This window comes from Melopsittacus undulatus, chromosome 1 (assembly GCF_012275295.1).
Source record: "Melopsittacus undulatus isolate bMelUnd1 chromosome 1, bMelUnd1.mat.Z, whole genome shotgun sequence".
NCBI lineage: Eukaryota > Metazoa > Chordata > Aves > Psittaciformes > Psittaculidae > Melopsittacus > Melopsittacus undulatus.
The window spans coordinates 93,436,125-93,450,403 of NC_047527.1; the positions used below are offsets into that span (position 1 = coordinate 93,436,125).

General features: G+C 36.9%; 1 protein-coding gene across 2 annotated transcripts in view; it reads left to right on the plus strand.

Annotated features, from left to right (window-relative positions):
- Nucleotides 1-14,279, plus strand: part of CDKAL1 (CDK5 regulatory subunit associated protein 1 like 1) — a 392,981-nt gene that overhangs the window by 303,641 nt on the left and 75,061 nt on the right. The window lies entirely within an intron of this gene.

The window sequence follows — 14,279 nt, forward strand, 5'->3', positions numbered from 1 at the left end:
TGCTATCATGTGAATATTTCTTTGTTTCTTCAAATTAAGCTTTAGAAGTTGCATTTTCTGATTTGTAAAACCAGTGACTCACATGAACCTCATAGAAGTATAATTTACAGACTCAAACTAAATCTGCAAAGTGACCATATATGTTATCAGATTTGCCTACTTTTCTGTTTACAAGCTGTGTTACCCTTTAGTATGTTGCTTATCCTCTTGTGTCAGTTAGGCCTGAGATACATTATACTGATGAATTATCTATTGATTCTGGAAGCATCATTGGAAGAGGCTGCTTTGGTAACAACCTGATGGTTGTCTGTGGGGAAGAAGAAATGTACATCATTATAACTTCATCCTTATTTGTAAAGTCTGGGAACCCTGGTAAAAAACAAAAACAAACAAAAAAAAAAACCAACAACCTTGTTTATTATATCCCATACTGTAGGGTAAGAAAGTAGGTCACTTCCTTAAAGACATTGCAGTATGTATTTAAAGCTGTTAAAAGAAGATTTTTGGAGAACCAAGAGACAGAGATCACAGCATTTCTGTGCTGTAGCTACGTCATGGGATTTTTGTAGACATTATGCAAAATTAAGCAGCAGATTGAAGGAGAGTTAAGTAGGTTTGTAAATATTTTAGGGGAGTTCCTCCTATCTTGCATGCATTTTGGGGCATGAGTTTTTAAACAAGTGCACTGAATCCCTTAACAATTTGTCAGCAGTATGATTTACTGTCTTTGCTGCTTCTGTTTTGCAAAGTGTGTGTGATTTTGCAAGTATCCATTTTGAAAAGGAAAGAGTAGAAATATTTTTTTGTTGGACATTTCAAAGGAAAGTTTTGAACTTTATGCCTTCTTTTCCTGGCCATACAACAAATAGCTTTACAGTGGAAAAAATTAGCTAAGTTTTATATTTGTGGGAAGAAGTTGGTAGAAGTGTGTATTTATGTTCACCTATTTCTGCTTATGATTATATGCATGTATGTGTGTAACTACACATGTCTATGAAGAAGAAATACGTTGTGTAAATATTAATGGATTAAATTTATCAGGTAAGTTGTTGCTATGAGAGTTCCATAGCTACCAGCAACTTGAAAATGTACAGTTTGAAAAAACATTGTCAAACAAAAGGTATATTATATAATTTTAATAATAATCTAGCATTTCAAGTTAAATCCACCACTTCAAAGTGTTTTTATGTAGATGGACTTGTACTATTTACAGGGATTGGTAAAGCACATATTAAGGGCCTGTGAAAATTGAGAAACCTGAAGAATAAAGGAAATCAGTGTGACAGGATTTTGAATGGGATCATTGCTTTTTTGATCTGAAGCATTTTCAAGTAAATGTAATAGTAAGTCAATTAAGATCTAATAAGGAGAAGCAACTGATGAACCAGAACCTTTGATATTCCTCTCTATGTCTAAATTCTCATGTACCAAGCACTTTTCATTCATAGTACAAGGAAATTCCATTATTCTTTTATTAGCACTTTTAATAGAGATGGCCATTTGTAACTCCTGCTGCCTTCCTGCTCATATCCTTTGTGGCATTATATCAAAGTATCCTCAAATGATTTTGGCTTCAGTTGTTAAGACTTGTGCACTCTTTACAAATTAGTCATCAGGCAATGTAGAATTGAATATAAATGCTCAGATACATTCCCTTTTGATCTTTGTTTTAGGACCTTTAATAAATTATTAAAAGTAGCACCATTGTTTGATGATTTTTGAAGCTCTACTCTTTTGTTGCTTCCAACCACATTCTGCATATATATCTGAGAGTAAAAGGGGGGAAAAAGGACAAATGAAAGTTCATTAAAAGATGATTTTTCCTTACAGTGTAAGTTTTCCTTCTGCTGAATACTTCCTATTTGTAGTGGCCACAATAAATTCACTGCAGATTTCTTGCTCTGTGCTTTTAATTTGCTCCTCAGCTGCCAATTTCAGAATTGTATTAGTTTTACTGTAGTTCTGTTTCTTAATTTAAATCATAGAATCATAGGATAGTTAGGGTTGGAAAGGACCCTAAGATCATCTAGTTCCAACCCCCCTGCCATGGGCAGGGACACCTCACACTAAACCATATCTCCCAATGCTTCATCCAACCTGGTCTTGAACACTGCCAGGGATGGAGCATTCACAACCTCCCTGGGCAACCCATTCCAGTGCCTCACCACCCTAACAGTAAAGAATTTCTTCCTTATATCCAATCTAAACCTCTGCTATTTAAGAAGTCTGAACCCATTACCCGTTTTCCTATCACTACAGTCCCTAATGAATAGTCCCTCCCCAGCATCCCTGTAGGCCCCCTTCAGATACTGGGAGGCTGCTATGAGGTCTCCACACAGCCTTCTCTTCTCCAGGCTGAACAGCCCCAACTTTCTCAGCCTGTCTTCATATGGGAGGTGCTGCAGTCCCCTGATCATCCTTGTGGCCCTCCTCTGGACTTGTTCCAACAGTTCCATGTCCTTTTTATGTTGAGGGCACCAGAACTGCACACAATACTCCAAGTGAGGTCTCACAAGAGCAGAGCAGAGGGGCAGGATCACCTCCTTCGACCTGCTGGTCACGCTCCTTTTGATGCAGCCCAAGATACGGTTGGCTTTCTGGGCTGTGAGGGCACACTGAAGCCGGCTCATGTTCAGTTTCTCATTGACCAACACCCCCAAGTCCTTCTCTGCAGGGCTGCTCTGAATCTCTTCTCTGCCCAACCTGTAGCTGTGCCTGGGATTGCTCTGACCCAGGTGTAGGACCTTGCACTTGTCATGGTTAAACTTCATGAGGTTGGCATCAGCCCACCTCACAAGCGTTGTCAAGGTCCCTCTGGCAGAAGAGTTGATTTTCAAGGAAGTTGTTTGCTATTTTGTAGGTAATTTTCAGTAAGCTTGAAAAGGTGCTATAATGTCTTTGTCAAAGTGTTGGTAGGCAGGATCATGGCACAAATAACATGAATTACTGGCTTCTGGGATTCTTAGTTGTTTGATTAAAAGGTTTTTCTCTGAAAACCTTTCCAGAGTAGAAGAGAGATAACCTTAAAGGAAAAGTTGGAGCTTGGTAGTAGTAGTTAAAACATGTAAAAGGAAGCTTGTGTACTAGAGTGGCTGGAACAGGACTGTCTGCTGATATTTTACAGTACTTTGTCCTTTTATGGTGGGATATCTTACAGAAAAGAGAAAAATGAGTCAGATAGTACTTTCTTCCAAGTTTGTGAATTACACATGAAACCAGAAAGTGATGTTTTGATAGAGAAACTACACTAGCTTTACTCACCTTATTATTATTTATGTTTAGTCAGGAGACCAATAGCTATTAGAAATAGTAGCTATTCCTGAAATTTTTTCCTCAGTATATAAACCTATCTAGTGTAATTTACTGCATCCTGAAAGACATCTTAAATGTTTGTGGTTCTACATTCCCAGGTGAAAAGCCAGCTTTTTTATGGAGGGGGAAAACAAGGATTTCCTTCTCCTTCCACTTCCAGGTGTGGAGTCTTGTCTTGTATCTAGTGAGGCCTTGATTTAGCAGCAAAGGGAGCAGAGCTTTTAAATTCTTTTGTGCAGAAGGGATGGAAAAGTGGGAGATACTCTGCCTCTGCTGATAGCAGTGGAGGAGTAGTTAATCTACTGTATTCTCCAATGCTTAAATATGTGTAGTTTAGCATCAAGTAGTCCTTCTTATTGTTCAGATGAAACCATACAACAGCAAATCTCAAAAACTGACATTTGTTTTATACTTACCCTATCCAGGGGAATCTGATCCTATTCTCTTTCACCTGTGCCACCATAGCCCTTACAGAGCCTCCAACCACAGAACTTGTCTTTCAGCTACTGTGACACTGGAAAACCTCATTGTACCATCAGTCTTGAACCCCTGGTGAATATAGTGAATTCTTGATGTCAGACACATACAAAAAGATTATTCCAATTTGTTGTTAAAATTAATAACTTGTAAAATTTATTCTTTCCAAAAGTAAATAATTCAGGAGACATTGAGTTATATCTTGGTTATGAAAGCTGTTCCACATGAATGTTTGATTGCCATTTGCTCATACTTTCTTCAGTGAGCATATATAAAAATATCTAGAACTCTCCTTGCAGATGAAGCCATTCCTTCTGACATACTTTTTCCTGTGTTTATGTAGAGTATATATTTATTAAGAGTATGCATAGTTTGGCTTTCTTGAGAGTGAAATTCTGACCCTAATTATCAGTAGAACAGCTTTTCCACTTATAGGTGGAGTTTATCTTTTTCTAGGATCATCAGAAAATAAGATAAAAATTCCATTCTTATAAAGCTGTACCAAAAACAGGTTTAGTGATTTAAAATTAAAAAGAAAATAGTTGAGGAGTGCTCTTTCTACCCTTACCTATAATCTGGCAAGTTTTCTATTAGCTCATTTAATGAAAGATCATGTTTGCACACAAGTACTCTTTATTGTGTGTACATTGTGTGAGTTTCCACACTGCCCATAGCAGAAACTTCACGCTGTCTGCAATGGATGTTTAACTCCCTTAGTATCTTTCTCCCAGAAGATATTTGCCCTTTAAAACTTAACCCATTTTTTTTTGGAAAGCTGTCAAGGCAGTTGCGATAGGAGGTTAGCTGGTAAGAACAACGGCTTTCTGAAGCTTATTACAAGCTTCAGGATCCACTGTGCAGCAAGTGTCTAAATTCAGCAGCACAGAGCCCTAGTTACTTTTCTTCTTTTTGTCAGATGAAGTCTAACCCTAGAGCAGTTGTTTGAAGCTATAAGCCTCAATTCATGCACTGAAAAGGGATGTTTTTACATATAATAAACATAGTGTAGGACAGCTACTATTCATTTTGCTGCTGTGCCTCATTGAAGAGGGTAGCCAGAGACCTTAGCACATGTCCATACATGCCTCTGGCAGCCTTCTGCTGTTACAGTGAGAAATCCTCTGAGAGTTGTGCTTAAAACTCAGCTCTGGATTCATTTCTGCCTTTTGCAGTCTGAATCTTTTGCTCAGCAATGGGTCATGATCTCTGAAAAAGTAAGGCCATGTCTTAGAGCATTAGTGATTTAGCATATACTGTCTCCAACCGAGTAAGAAATAAAGTCTGTGTGATTTGAAAAGAGGTTTTTGAGAAATGTTTTTCCAAGTTGAAAGTGCTCAGGTTTAAAAACATAAATTTCTATTTCAAAATATACTCTAATTCATGCAATACTACTAAATATTGTAAACTCCTTAAGCCTCATGCTTTAAAATGTTCTTTTTTATGTGTTCTGGAAATATTAAAACACTGAAAAAACTAAAGCCTCATAGACAGTGCCTGTGTGACATCTAAGTTTTTGGACCATTGTATTGAGATACACAGATACAAAATACCATTGTATTTTGATACACAGTAACAAAAAGCTTTCTTTTTTGTTTGGTTTTGGGGGGTGGGGTTGGGATTTTTTAGGGGGGGGGGGGGTGTTGTTTTTCTTATTTTTTGGGTTTGTGGGTTTTTTTCCTTGGCTAGCTCTTAACCTGGTGACCAGTTCTGGGAGGCAGGGGGTGATGTCCTGTAACCAGTGGCTTTAATAAAGTTGATGTGTGTATAATTGCCTCAAGAAAGATTAATAACAAGGTTATGTATGATCATCCTAAAAGTTATGGTTCTAATGGCTGCTGTCATAGACTTACCATGATAATTGTTTCCAACCACTTATTTCAGTAGTGCAAGACTCTTGCTCCAGTTTTTAGCAGAAAATACATAATCCAAGGTCACCATCCTTAAACTGTGGTTGTAGGGCTCCTCTTACTTCTGCTGGGTTCAGTAGCTCCTCTGGAGAGCTTGAGGCATTTGTAAGTCAGAAAAAAAAATAATATTACCACACATTGAAGGAGGCTCTAAGTAATGAAGATACGAAATTGGTTTTGTAATGAAGCAAACAGGAGCTGCTATCAAACAGGTAGGATCTCTTTTGGCACTGCCTATGGAGGCATAGTATGGTCTAAGTGATTTCCATTAAAAGTAACACAAAATATTAATCATATCAATTCCCAGTCTGGCACTGTCTTGAAATTGCCATGGGCACCTGTGTGAAATATGAAGTATCCAAAAGCAAGAGGAAAGTCCCAGTTAAGGGGTGAGACATTCTGGTAGCAAAACCTGTCAAGTCCTGCATTCCTTCCGGCTTCTGTGCAGTAACTGGTGGCCTCTGGGGACCACAGGCTGTGACAGGGCAATGGAGGGTGCAGTGGTGGCACTGAGAACCAGCAGAACCGTCTTCACCCTGATGAGGATTGCTTAGTTAAACAACAAAAACAGGAGGAGATGGGAAGTGAAGTACTTCTGCTGATTCCAGTTTTTCTGCCATTGAGCCTTTTCCTTTTATTTTTCTCGCATGTTAAGGAAGCTAGACATTCTGTGCATCCTTTACAAATAAAAAAAATGGAACAAAAAGAAATTCTGATGTCTGCTGAAAGAAACAACTCTAAAAATGCCTGATGTTGGCAAATTTTCTAATGGCAGGCATCACCATGCGACTGTGTTATTAGATTATGACAACTTTGGTTTTGAAGATGTGTCTGGACTGTGGTATTATGTGATTACATGAGAGGGCATGTAAATGGAAGTGTTGGACACTTTTAGAGTTGGAAGTGTTTCAGTGATTGTAGTTTCTTAAAAGAACTAGTGAAAGACTAAACCATAGGTGCCTCATTGAACATATCTAGCAGGTGAGATTCACATCTTCCAGTAATCTATGCTAGTACCTTTTTAGTAGTTTCTGACCTCCCAGACTTTCCCATCTTGTTGTTATGCTATAACAACTGGCATGAGTAAGTGGTTTATTTTACATGTGAGATGTGGCAGCTAGTATGTCGAAGTAAACCAGGTTTGGGGTCTGGAAATGGGAAATTTCAGAACAGCTGAAAACCACAAGCAGTTCTTGTTATTTTTCCTATGGACACTGCTGTTTCTCAGATATTACTGTGTTTTGTAGGATATGCATGTGCAGTATAAGTGCTGTGAATGTGAAGGTGTTACTTTCAAGCCAGAAAAAGAGAAAGTAGTTTTGAGATACTGTGTCAGCCTTCAATTTTTTTTTTTTTTTGGTAATGACTTGGGTATATGATTCTGGAAAATAACAAAAATCCTTTTAACCTGCTTTCCATTTATTCTAGGAGCAGCATTGTACTAAATCAGAAGGCAACTGTGAGGTTGCAATGCCTGTGATATAAGACATAGTCTGAATTTCCTAAAGCAGGTGCTTTGAATTGTTCTTCTGTAAGATGAAAAGGATTTAGAAATTATTGCTGAAAAGAGACAGAGCCTTTTGCTATCTCCTGCCTCCAAATAGATTTCAGGTGTAATTTAATAGCTCAGATGTCAGATATGACCACATTTTATGGAAATATTCTTATTGTAACCTACATCCATTCTTCTCTTTTCCCTTCTCTCGTGTTCAGAACTGCTTTTTGGAGGAGGTTACATAAAGTTGTTTTGTGCTCTTGATATGATGTGAGGCTTCAAAGAAGACCGCTGAAAGAGAAAAGCAATTTCTACTTGGAAGAGTAGTGCAGTGGCCCTGTGCTAATGGCACACTTGAACATTACTTGATGATAGTGAAGAAAATCTAATGGCCTGAAAAGCTTCTGCTTTTTCTTGACTTAACTCTTAGATGCATTGAAGTTAATGCCATGTCTAACACAGAGTGAGCTAATGTATAGACAGTTTAGAAATGGCTGTTCAAATACCAGGAATTGTTTCTGGGTTCCATAGGGAAAGGAGAAGGAAGCAGAAAAGCAAAGCAATGAAGGGACTTGTGTGTTGAATATGCTGTGTAGAAACACACGTATCAGCTATAAATTCTATAGCTAAAGTTTTGGGATAAAGGACTTGCAATCTTATTTGAAGTCATCCAGAAAATATAAAACCAACCAACCAAACAAAAGGATTCCTGATTTTATTGCTGTAAAACTAGTGAGTTATTTTTTTTCTTTTACACAAAATGCAAAACATATACGAACAGGTCATGAATATATACCTTTGGTTAAAACTGCATTCAAAGCTAGTAACTTTTGCTGTAATTGGATATTTGAAAGTCTAACCCTGTCTCATGCTAACTGTATTGTTTGGGATTGTTACCTCAATTATCAACCAGAAGGGAGGTGTTTCCTGCTTCAGTTTAAACAGGTATTTTTTTATCTTTTTAAAATTATCTTTCTGAAAAACAGTTAACAGTAGCCTGTCAAATCACATTTGCATCTGTACACAAATGTAATGCTATATGATGATGATGGACTTGGATGTTGAGCGAGGTTTTTGAGATACGAATGTATTATTGAAATATCTTTATAATGATCTTGAGAACAGTTTCAAGAACTAAGCTGATATAATCCATTGTATACCTCTTTCCCCCATGTAAAAACATCTATTTTTTTTTCAGTTACATAATAATGAAAATAGCTGTCATTTACTTTACAGCTTTTTTTCCTTGATACAGTATGCAAATGCTACCTGATATAACAGATTGCCTCAAGTAAGTATTTTCTAGCTCCAAAAGATACTGAAATATAAAATGGGAGACCAGTTTTATGGTGACATTAAATATACATCATGTGAACTCAAGTAAAGCAAATTGTTTGAGGCGTATTGATCCTCATGTTATTTCCCAGAGAAAAGCATTACCTTTTCCTGCATGCCTTGTATCACTTACGTACCTTGTTCATTGTTATGTGGTACTGGCACAAAAATATGAAAAAGAAAGGTACTTCAAGTTTTCTAAAATTCAGTGCTGGAAAACCTTGGCATTGCAAAAAGTAAACAGGCCTGGTCATGTTAAAATTTCTTTTAAGCTCTCTTTATTCTTGCACTGGCAGCGTGATAGAGTGTACAACTTTATAGTTCTGTGGTCATTCCATCATGAAATGGCTATAGTTGGAAGGGACCTTAAAGATCATCTAGTGCAGCAGTGCATGAGTGCTATGTCGTGGGAGCCTGCCTGCGGACGTGATGGTAGAGTTCTTCGCTATTCAAGAACTTAAACTTTGCTATTGACCAGAATGTTCCTATGACCAAGCTCTTGAGCTTGCTTGTATTTAATTAATTACATATGCAGAACTTCAAGTTTTGGGAGCTTTGCTAATTGGTATGCTAGCTATCTTTACATTCTGTTCCCTATCTTCTCACTAGAGAGCAATAGCTGTGTACTTAAACTCATTTGTTGCATTATTTAAAGTTACAGATGCTAACCAAGTTGACATCAATACTTTTATTACTAGATTTTGGGTAATCTTCTTGTACCCAAAATGTTGGGTATGATTTTTACTTTTTTGCATGGAGTGAACATATTCCATTTAGTTTCCTTCTTCCTTATTCCTGCTCAAAAGCTTGTGTCACTGACCTTTTGATATAAAGCTGTGAAGCAAGTGTTTATTTTTTGCCTTTGTGTCTGATAATAGGAGTATGGAAATGTTGATCTTATCCTCTGAATCTTATGCATAACCTTACATACACACAAAACCCCATCATCATCACTTTGATTTGAGATTGATTTCAAATATCCTCCAGAAACAATCTGTCATTTTTCAAGTAAATGAGGGAAGGATGGGATCACACTTTTTGCAAATAGTGACAAGTCAAGACTGGCTGTAATTCCATCCTCTGCTGTTACTTAAAATCTTGAAACTAGAAATATTGTAATGATATCACAGAGCTGAAAAGACAAGTCCGAGTGAAGTGACTGTGTAAAACTGTAGATATAATTTGGACTTTATATTGTTCTACACAGGAAATTTGTTCTGTTGCTGTCTGTCAGCACAGCACAGTTAGGTCACTCTCAGCATGTGCTGCAGTGCTTTGCTTTGAAGGGCAGCTAGAAGAGGAGTCTCAGAATCTGCTATGTAGACTTTTCATAGTTATCTAGGTGACTGTCACCTGCAGCAAAATACCTATCTGTGCCATTTAGTGTACTTGCAAGTGTGCTGTCAGTGGTCTTGCATTCAGTCTCATGTAGATTAGGGTAGGCTTAAAAGGCTTCCAAATCTGGTTCAAGAGTAGATACTCAGAGTCGATAGACTTTGAGTTCACTCTGCAGTGGAGACATATAATGGAGGTTTAGGTATCAGTTCAGGGTAAAAGAAAGCATCTCTAAGACATAATCTGATTTCAGCTGTATTTGAGCTTTAATGTATCAGAAGGAAGGAGAAGTGCTGTCAGTAGGAAGAGAGGAACAAACCTGGATTTTGTTATAGATACACATTAAAAAAGCATTTTTCATTCCTTAAATATTACATGGGTTGTATATAATTTTTCCTCTGTATTTTGGGATTTTATGAACATAGAATAGTTTTCATCCAAAATACCATATCCTTCCAAAGATTAATAAAATCAATTATCCATCCTTCAATGTATTTTTTGAGGGAAAGGCTCCAGTCTGAGAGGCTTGTATGGCAGCCATCTTCTCTGGAATCTACTTCATCATTTCAAACTTTGGCAAAGATTCCAATGTGAAAAAAAAACCCACACCAACACTTTTTTCCAGGAAGCTGTAGCTTCTTCCTGTAATTCTAGAGACTGCTTCTATTTAATTTGCAGTATAAGAGTCTAGTGGGGCCAATGGTGAATTTAAGGTTTGTTATCTCTTGTTTCATCAGGATAAAAGTGCGGGATTTCTATCTCCTTAAAAGAAAAAGAGCATAAAATTTCTTAGGAATTACTTTGCCATTTTGTAATCAAGCAATCAAAATGTTGATCTTTAAAGGTGACGTTTTAGTTCATATAAATGCTGCTTTAGGTCATATTTAATTTTTCCTTTCAGACATCCCTCATACAGTCATGGTAGTTATAATTAGTCATCTAGCCTTGTAGAAAAAGAAATGGATTTGCAAGTAGTTGACAAAGGTCTTTAAAATGTAGCACAAGATTAATTTTTTCACCCCTGAAACACATTTCTGTGAAATTTGGTATATGTAGCACACCTAAGAGAGGTGTTGTGATAAAAAACTTGAGGTTGCAAATACAAGCAGTCATGCTGACAAATCCTTTATTTCATACTGTCATGCTTTTTCCAGAGGAAAAAAAATACCTATGTGTTCCTATTGCTGCTCATTTTCACATCTCATTTAATATTCCTATGGTAAATTATGCTCCTTCATGCATTTTATTTTACAAGCTTATTTTTTTATATAAAAGGCCTGCCTGGTACAAAACTGTACAAGATATAAGCTGTTGCCGGTTTATGTTGCAAACCCACCCCAGGCTTTTCTTACATAGAATTTTTGCTGAAAATGAGTAATATAAAGCTAAAAATATGAACCATTTGTAAGTCCTGTGCAGGAACAGACACTACATACCAATTCACATGTCAGACAGACAGTGGCAGCTGCTTTGTTTATGTATGGCACAATCCCATATTAAATCAAATGGCAAATGCACGGTTTGACAGATACTGTCATCAGTGCAAACATTATTAAATTCATTAAAGAGCTTTCTTTTAATTTTTTATTTAAAGTACATACATTTGGCTTGAAGAGCCTTTCTCAGTCAGAGTCTACAGCAGCAAGTAATACATTTCCAGGGTTTTTTGCCTAACAAAGCCCGATGTGTTTCTGGCCATTCCTCAGGGGCAGTGCCATGATGTTTACGGCTTCCCCTATACATCGTGTGTTAGTGTCTGTGACCAGAAATTCCATTTGAGAGCACATTGCTCTGGGTAGCACTCAGTGGTCTTTTCATTTTGATTGATGGCTCTGGTTTTGCACCATCTGGCTTCTGATAGGCTGCATTAATCATATTCTGGACTAAGAAAATATAGTTGGGATTTTATAATAAGCATATGTACATGGAAAAGTGCATGTATATATGTGCTTGTATATTTAATTCCTGTAGGTTACAGTCATACGAAAGAGAGCAACAGTCCTGTCATACAGCTTGAGTTGAGATAAATAGATCTTTAATAAATCTCTACTTGCAAATGCCTGTATTTGGATTTTACTCCTACTGTTTTAACTTTATTTTGCTTTCTATCAGCTGTTTATAGTCACTGCCTCATGTTGTTTTTCTGTTAGGGACAATGGACTTGCCTAAAGAATATGAGGTACATCTCAGCTGGCTTAAGTAAATCGTTAATATTTCTCTTTTTCCTGCTTTGGTGATATGCCGAAGTTCCTTGCTTCTTTGTAAACATAGCTTGAGATAATGATTTCTTAAACAAAGTATCATCAGGTTGTAAATTCTGTAAGCACAGAATATCTTAAAATTGGCATATTTAAATTCACATCTTGAGGAAAATTTAAGAATCTTAGTTATACATACAATAGACAAAAGTGAGTAATAAGTAATAGTGAAGGCTTCTAATAGAGTTTGAGGTACTGTATTGTTGGATTAGGAAAACTAATAATCTCCCAATACTTATGTAGGAACTGATCAGCCAACATGTAGTTGATAAGTGTTGCAGACTTTTATTTGTTTTTCTAACTTACAGGTAAGCAGTTACCTATACTCCTTTTCATTAGGTTGCTTTCATTCAGTGATACTTTACAATATGACTAAAGGGAAAAAATTGTCCTCTGGTATACCCTGTCACATTGAAGCCATGAAGTGGATGTTAGGTTTCAGTAACTACTTAATCTTAACCGTCTGAATTTTCAAAGACCACAGGATGAGAAGCTGCCCAGGATTCCTGTCTACCTATACTGCTATGTGTATAACACTCCATGAAATGGTGAGCACATGGCAATACTTCATAGTCTTAATGAGAAAATGCAGTAAGCATATGTGCTATATCTCCAAGTCCAGCATTTGCTGGTCATGCTGGGTGTGCTTTCTTAGGGGTTCCTCACCAGTCAAATGGTGTGGAAATATTGCACCCACCAGTTTTTCATTGGCAATTAGAAATTGCATTATTATTGGCTGGATTTGTGGGGGGGTTGTGGGGTTTTGTTTGTTGTTTTGTTCTTTTTTGCCCCATTTTCTCACTTTTCCTCAGTATTCCCATGAGCAGAGCTTGCAGGTACTTTGGATCTATTTAAAAAAAAATGTATTGTTCCCTCTGCTTTGCTTGTGAAAATACGTTAAGAATGAGATAAAGAAGAATTCCATGTACAACTTCTCAGGAATGTGGAGCAGTATTGGTCCATAACCCCATCAATTACAGCAAAATATTCCTGTTCTTATTTTATTTCTGTTGAGCTTGATGATGCTTCTCTCCAGAGTAGGTGAGGTTTATTTCAAGACATCCAGCATGAATTCTTTATAATTTTAAGCTGTACTTAGGGTTGAAAACTAATGGCATCTTAGAAGGCTGTTGGACATAGTACACCAAGAAATAGTTCTTGAGGAAGATTTTAGAAAATTCAATCACTATACTTAATAAAGATATAAAGCTCCTTAGAGTCTGCAACTGAGAGCACCCTGTCTTACATTTGTTCTTTTCCACGGTTTTATGCAAAACTCTGCTTTTTCTGTTTTTTTCTTCTAATGCATCTATGTTTTCTCATGAATTTATTTTAAAGACAAGACTTGTTTATTTACAATTTCACAGCTTTTTAAAATAGACATCTGTGGTTGAGAGAATCATAATTCACCAATAATCTGTGTTAAATTAAGTATAGATGCTGAAAAATAGGATAAACAAAACCTGCTTAATCATTATTACAAAAGTACCATCTTCATTTGTGTGCCAAGGAGGATTTTAAAAAAACAACTGTGCCCTGTGTTGAATTACAGTCCTCTACTAAGTCAACAACTGATCTTGAGTAATTTTGCTTTGCTCCTCCCAGACATAGAACTCCCACATTATTTTGCCTGAGTCATTGTGATTATAGTTTACCTCAGAGAAATTATGGAAGTTAAAAAGTTAAAGTCTTGCCAACAGGCATAAGTAGTATCTTCTGCTAGGCTCCCTGTTGGCTATTCATAAAAGCTGGGAACCTCAAGCTCAGAAGAAGCCTTCAGTATGCATACTGCTCCCCAGTGTTCTCATTATCCAGCTTCCATCTTGGAGTAGCAGCATCACCATATAGGCTTGTTGGGCTGGAGCAGCCCAATACATTGATAGTAGCAAAGGTCTGTGGTGAAAATGACATTTATAGTAGCATTCTGCAAAGGATCCTCTGAACTTTTCAAGCTATGAAGAAGATATATTCAGTCTGCATTACACTTCAAAACGTGGAGGAAAAAGTAAAATACATTTGCAGTTGTCTTCCTGAGAATAAAAAATCATTAATACTGTGATTTAAACACTGTGATGTAGTGTCAAAGGGTGAGTTCAGGGTCTGAAGATGGTTAATAGAAATCTGTAAAAATTGAAACATTTATACTGTGGATCTCCTTTT